Raw genomic sequence first — 7,526 nt, 5'->3', positions numbered from 1 at the left:
GTGCTCAGGCCGACGCTCTAAGCGCTGAGCCACCCCAGCCAGGGCTGTTGGCCTCTTAATGAGTTCCTCCACCTCTCTCTGTTTGCCGGTCATTTTCTGCCAAGCGTGGCTGTGAGAAGTTGACAATCCACGTAAAGTGCTCAGAGCCATGCCTGGGGCAGAAAATGCTATCAGTTTGAATCCCGAAGACGACGTAATTTTGTGCTGTGAGCACTGGGGTCCAGGCTCGAGTGTTTGGGTTAATAAGACACAAGATGAATAATGAGATGATGGAAAGCCTGTGTGATCTGGCATCCGCGGAACCTCGGAGGCTTAACCTCAACCAAGCAGAGCGGCCTCCGGTCTTCAAAAGAGCAGCCCGATCTGGCAGGCCCTTCCACGGCACCAGGACCTTGGCTGCGTCCTCCGTGGGTCCCCGTCACAGCGTGTCAGCTTGGGAAGGACGCAGGCATGGCTGTGGCTGAATCATCTCCAAGAAGCCAGTTACTGGGCTTTTGGCCGGAGGGAAGTTCGGGCGGCCGCTCCTGCCAACTTCAGCTGGCGCTGGCCACGCGTTGGCAGCGAGGCCCTGGGAAAATGGGACCACTTGTTTGATTATATTCTGCACAGGCCATGTCCAGAGCTGGCTTTCCGCCCCTGCCTTGGAGCTGGTGCCGAGCAATAGGCAGTGGCTGCTTCATGGCGAGGCTGATTCATTCACCTGGGTTCCCGCGGGTGACTTAGTGGCACGCAGGCCGTCTGGTCGGCCTGGCCACTCACCTCCAGTCCAGCTGCAACACGGGGCCTCCCAGCACCTTCCCCTTGCTGCCTTGGCAGCGCCATGGATTAAAAACCCTGAAATGAGACTCAGAACCAAACATCCTTCCCCTTCGCTCCTTCCACCATCACTGTCAAAGGCATGTCACACTCCAGGACACCCAACTGGAGAAGCCCAGCAGAAAATAAAGGTGATGTGCCACGCCTTTGACATATCAAACTCTTCAACTGCACTTAAAATGGTATCTGCCACATTTCTAAGAACATGGCATTTTTACATAAGACTGGATATAATTATGGGACTATGTGCCCATCTTCTAGTGCTCTTCTTTGCTGACTCCTATCTAGTTCAACAATATAGTCTGTTGCTCTTTCTTTCAATTGTCTTGTACTTCTGTTTATATAATATCTTCATTGACATTGGAATTTATCATGTTTTATTTTTATTATAGAGAGGCAGAAACTCACAATGATGGAGTCCAACTGCCTGGGCTGGAATCCCAGCCTCATCGCTTACTAATGGGTGACCTGGAGGAAGTTCCATTACTTCTCCTTGCACCACTCGCTTTACCTATAAAAATGGGATTTTCATGAAGCACAAATGAGATTATACATGTAATACTCAGAGGAGCACATGAAATGTAGGAAGCCCTCAGTGAATGTTTGCCAATAATATTCTTATTCCAAAGCCTCTGGTCAGTTACTCATACGATTACCACCTTTCCTGCTTTAGCTCTACTGATTACAAACACAAGAGGCATTTAATTCATTTGTCAAACTTTTTAATGGAATAGTTAAGTATTTGAATTTATGATGATGATGAAAGTAATATTCAAGAGCAGGAGTTAATATTTATTTAGTGTGTCCTGTGTGTTGAGCTCTGTGCTCAGCTATCTAACATAACACATCATCTCATTTAACCCTCATAATTAATAGTTTCCAAAGACTGGTCATGGACCAGTGCTAGCACAAACTAAAGTTTCCTTCAGTCTATAATAAAAACATTGAAAAGCATTTGTTTTTAAAGATGTGTTCGTTTAGATAAATTAATCCTTCCTACTTTGGGGGAGTTAAAATACACTTTCTGTTGTGATAGTAGAAGATAGTTTATTTTTTGGAACATTTTTACTTCGAAATAAAAGATTGGCAGCTTTGTGTTAGTCACTAGACTTTGTTTATTTTTTGGTCCCTTAACTCCAACAGTCTAAAACCTGTGTCTCACCACAACTCTGATGGGGAGAAATTATTATTCCCATTTTACAAATGAGAAGCCAACACTTAAAGAGGTTATGGGACTTGCCCAAGGTCACACAGCTAGCAAAAGGCAAAGCCCAGCATCCTAGCTCTTAAATCCTTTAGAATAACTGTTATCAAATACCTACTGCATGCAGGCCGCACATCTCATTTCATTCTCACAGCTGCCCAGTGTGGAGGTGGGATTCCCATTTTACAAAATAATGGGACTTGGGGAGATTAGGTATTTGCCTAAGTCCTCGAGTCTGAAAATATGAGAGTAAGATTGGAGCACAGAGCTCTCTGATTCCGATTCCTGTTCTCCTTGCACCTACCATGCACCAGACACCCTGAAAGAAGCTGGGCCTGTCAAAATAGCTAAGAGATGCACTCCAGCCTCAAGGGCTCAGTCTCGGCAAAGAGATACTCAAACAACATATTATGATGCACTAAACTGAGGTGTGTTTACAGCACACTGAGAGCACTAAGGGCGGAGAGGTTAATTATGAGACCTTTGCAAACATTTCTGACAGCATTGTAATATCTTGCTGTATTTTATTTTGAAGAGCCCCATATGAAACTTGGGGTTTCATGTGACTACTCTTTGTGAACACTTGGTAGGAAATCTCTTCTGTAAACAGCATATTAAAATATGAGGCTCTGGCCCTAGCCAGTTTGGCTCAGTGCTTAGAGTGTCAGCCTTCAGACTGAAGGGTCTTGGGTTTGAGTTTGGTCAAGGGTATGTACTTTGGTTGCAGGCTCGATCCCAGGCCTGGTCAGGGTGCATGCAGGAGGCGACCAATTGATGTGACTCTCTCACATCGATATTTCTCTCTATTTCTCTCTCTCCCTTCCACTCTCTCTGAAAAGTAATGAAAAAAATATTCTTGGGTAAGGATTAAAATAGATATGTTATATATATATGTATATATATATATATAACATATACATATACATATACATATACATATACATATACATATATATATAATGTGCTGAGTAATCATTTGGTGAAGCTTCTCCAGGATCCTATAGGCTAACATGTTTTAAAGGCTGAAAATTTTTTTAATAATAAAAAAGGCAAAAAACACTTTAAATCCTGCAGCCTCTATTGTATCCTAAAGTGACCAAACATTTCTCCTTGTGCCTTTAACTGTGCCAGTTTGGAACTTTGTCAAAAGACTAAGAAGAACTTGATTTCGTTCCCCAGCCCCAGCTCCACATTCAGATTTTTATTTAATAGTTTGTAAATAATAAAACAGGAGGGCATGCAAATACGATAGCTAATGAAGGTTAAATTACGTCAGGGCAAGGAAAAAGTATAAAGGCCAAATTTCACTTTAAGCCCCGAGCAGACAGCAGGTGAGATGTCTTCAAGCCAAATCCTTCTCTCCAAATTGCACTGTGAGGCTGAGTCAGACGTGCTGAGCACGAGGATCGCCCACTGACGTCAGCGAACATTTGGAGAACAGGCTGTTAAAGCCACCGTCAGGCAGACAGCCCTGACAGCAAAGTCGTCTCCTTGGACTCTGCCTTTTTTTTTTTTTGAGGGCTTTTTAAAAAAACGTTTTATTTATCTTTATTGTTGAAACTAGTACAGATGCCCCCTTTTTTCCCCATTGACCCCTTCCACCCTGCATCCTTGAGGTTAATGTATCACTGTGTTTGCAAACATGTGGGCAGACAGCTGGCTTCCAACATAGGGTTTGGGAATTGCCAAGTCCTCACCTTCGGGGAGCAATAGGTTTCCTGGCCTAACAGGGCGCACGCCTCTGCAATTTATAGTGTCCTTGAGTCTTGTTCCTTAAAGAAAATGATTCTCTGACTCAAGACGTACAGGCTAAGCTTGCATTATCCTATAGATTTATTTACTTTTAATTAATTTTTTAATTCTCACCTGAGGATATATATATTTTTTTACTGATTTTAGATAGAGAGGAAATGGTGGAGAGAGGAAGAGGAACATCAATGTGAGAGAGAAACATCAATCAGTTGCCTCCTGTACCTGCCCTGACCAGGGATCAAACCCAAAACCTAGGTATGTGCCCCAACCAGAATTGAACCCAAAACATTTTGGTGTACAGGATGACGCTCCAACCAACTGAGCCACCCAGCCAGGGCCAGATCTATTGTTTTTTAATCTATTTCCCAGGGGTTCATTTACTCTTTAACAAGCATTTACTGAAGAACTTGCTCTGAGCAAGGTGCTTGTACAAGCGAAAGCAAACTCAGGTACGCGTGCTCCGAGCCTGCAGGAAGTTAGAGTCCAGCCAAAAGCTAGACATCAATCAATCAGATCAATCACACTAGCGAATGGGTAATACTAGAGGGACCAATAGGCTCAGGAGGGAAACACGGTTCTTTAAGAGTGAATAATAGAGAACCCGACCTGGACTGAGGGGTGAGGAGTGTGAGGAAGAGATTTCCAGGCAAAGGCTGGGGTGCAGGAGGCCTGAGAGACTGGAGAGCAGAGGCGACAAGGAAGCTGAGAGCTGGACAAGACCAAACAGGCAGGGTTTTCAGGGCCTCGTTAAGGATTTGACCTTTATCCCAAGACTAGCAGGTGCCTTCCCGGGCTCTAAGGTAAGGTTTATAACTGATGCGATCAGATATGCCTTTTGCAAAGATAACCTAATAGCTGTGTAGAGAAGAGAAGGGGTTGGGGAGCTTGTCGGCAAGCATGCAGGAGGCTACTGTGGAGGGCCAGCCAAGGCCTGATGGTGCTTCTCCGCTTGCAGTGAAAAGTGTGCCTTTTCATTCAACTAGCTGCACTGCTTTCTATTGAACAAGCTCCACATTCAGAAACTGAAGACTCCCCCAGGTACAGTCCAAGCAGCCCCTGGAGCGCACTCCAGCACCAGCTTCCTCACTCCAGACTCCACCTTGGTGCTTCTCCCCTGGAGCTTCCTTTCAGTCTTGCCTGCCAACTAAACCACCCTATTTTCTATTCATGTTCTGCTTCTAAGCCATGTCTCCCCATCCTATATTTGTGCCACTGGATTTTTTTTTTTTTTTACCCCAATGCAGCACCTTACATGCGTCCTTGTTAAATTTCAAAAGTGTAGATTCAGTCCATCTCTATAGCTTATGAAAGATGTTGCCCAGTCCTGATTCTTAATTGATTGTCTCTTTAGAGATATCTATACTGTACTGTGGCATGGTCTCCTGTACAGTCGCCAAAGACAGAAAGCTAAGCACGGAATGTCAAGTATTGTGGCAGGGAAATAATAAGAATCATGATTGCACAATCGTGTTGGACTACACTTAGCTGAACATTGATACAGGCATGCATTCCTTAACTCAATCGCTTAGAGTTACATGTGTCAAAACAGATAAAGCTAAAAAATATGTTGAGCAAAACAAAAAACAACTTGCAGAATAATATTTTCATATAATTTGTATAAAGTTTTCAAATATGTAAAACAATACCATGAATTGTTGATGAATTCACACGTATGCAAATAAACACCAAATTTAAGAAAGTCATTGCCTTTGAAAGGGAGGAAGGGGAATAGCATTGGGAAGGGGTACTTGGGAACTTTTGACTGTATCTATAAGTGTTACATTTAATTTTTAAACCATCTAACGCAAATACATCTAAAACAGCAAAAACATCTAAAACAAAAATGCTAAGATTTGACAAAAATGGGTACCTGGGGGTTTATTTTATTATTCTCTATACTTTTCTAGGTGATTAAAATATTTCAAAAATGCTTTAAAGTTCACAATCTAGTGGGAGAATAATAAGTGATTACAAGAGCCACTGATAAAAGATTGCAAGAGGATAGGAGGAACAAATTAATTCCAACAGGAGAACGTATGTTAACTTTATCAACAGAAACGTGGCCAACATATGTATCCATTCCTTTTAATTCCATAAACATTTATTAAGCCCCCTGATATTAGCTGTTCTAGGTATAGGTGTGACTGGCAGGTCATACATCAAATCACACACAATCTGGAAAGGGGAACCGACTTCACAGATGCAATGAAGTGATAACCAGTCAATGCCGTAAGGGTTACATAAGAGGTTTTGAGACATCTACGTCTGCCTGGGTAAGTGGGGAAAAGCTTCACAGAGGAGAAAACCTCCAAGAAACAGAAATCAACACGAAGAGAGAGAGGGAAGGGCAAAACAGGTTACAGGTACCACATATATAAAGTGTGGAGTCATGAAAGTTCAGCGACTGAAGATGAGCCTTGAGAGGGGCTAGTTTATGAGTGGCTCTGCATTTAGCACACATGCAGAGGGAGGAGGGAGGGGGAATCTGTATCTCAACCTATAGACAGAAAGCAGCCAGTGGAATTATTTCATCAAGGGAGTGGCAGGATATGACTAGGGGTGGTGAGAAGGAAAACACTGGCTGGAGTCAAGGGGCATGAACCTGGCGAAAAACAGAAGGCTCTCACTTTGGTGCAGGGGAGAGATACTGAGGACTTGAACGAAGACTGGGCAATAGAGAGTGAAACAGTAAAGACTCATTTGAGAGACACGTTTGAGGTGAGTCAAGAGAATTGAATAATTGATTAGTGGTAGGAGGTGACAGAAAGAGATGGAATTGAATGAACACTTTTTAAAGAATTCCAATAAGCTAAATTAACTTTATAAAGATAAGCTTATAAAAATGCATCTATTTGTATTCAGTTCCATAAGTTTTGGAAAACATGTACACTCATATAACCACAACCAAGATATAGAATATTGCATCATCCAAAAGTTTTCTTAAGCCCCCTTTGGTCAATAAACAGATTCCCTGTGGTCCCCACCACAGATTACTACTAATAGGCTTTCTATGAATTAGTTTTTCCTTTTCTAGAATTTTATTTAAATAGACTCATATGATGTGCACGCTTTCTTTGTCTGGCTTCTTTTGCTCAGCATGTTTCTGAAATACATCCAGGTTGTTGTCTATATCAGTAGTTGGTGCCTTCATTGTGTTGAGTAGTATCCTATTGTGTGGATGTGCCACATCTTATTTATTCAGCCACCTGTTGATGAATATTTGAGTTGGTTTCAGCTTGGGGCTATTATGAGTGAAGCTGTTATGAACATTTATGTACAAGACTTTGTGTGGAATATGTTTTTATTTCTCATGGGGGAAATAGCTATTGGTGGAATTGTTAGAGCACATGGTAAATGTAGACTAACCTTTACAAGAAACTGCCAAACACTTCTTCAAAGTGACTGTACCATTTTATAGTCCCACTAGCAATACATGTTGCTCCACATCCTTGCCAACACTTGCATTGTCAGTATTTTTTATTTTAGACATTCCTATGGGTATATAATAGTATTTTATTGTAGTTTTTAATGTTTATTTGGTGATTAATGGTGTTGAGCATCTTTTCATGCTATTGTCCATTTGTATATGTTCTTTCTTATCTTTTGGTTGTAAAATTCTTTACATATCTTGAGACACTAGGAAGGTAGAGAAGATATTAACTGAGATAGGAAGCAGTAGAGAAACAAGGTTTTAAAAGGGTGAAGAAGACAGGAACAATGAGTTCAGCTTTGATCCCCTGTATGTTTGAAGCAC

This window comes from Miniopterus natalensis, chromosome 11 (genome assembly GCF_054644295.1).
Source record: "Miniopterus natalensis isolate mMinNat1 chromosome 11, mMinNat1.hap1, whole genome shotgun sequence".
Lineage (NCBI taxonomy): Eukaryota > Metazoa > Chordata > Mammalia > Chiroptera > Miniopteridae > Miniopterus > Miniopterus natalensis.
The sequence above is the reverse complement of the archived record's forward strand: the minus strand, read 5'-3'. Positions refer to the sequence as shown.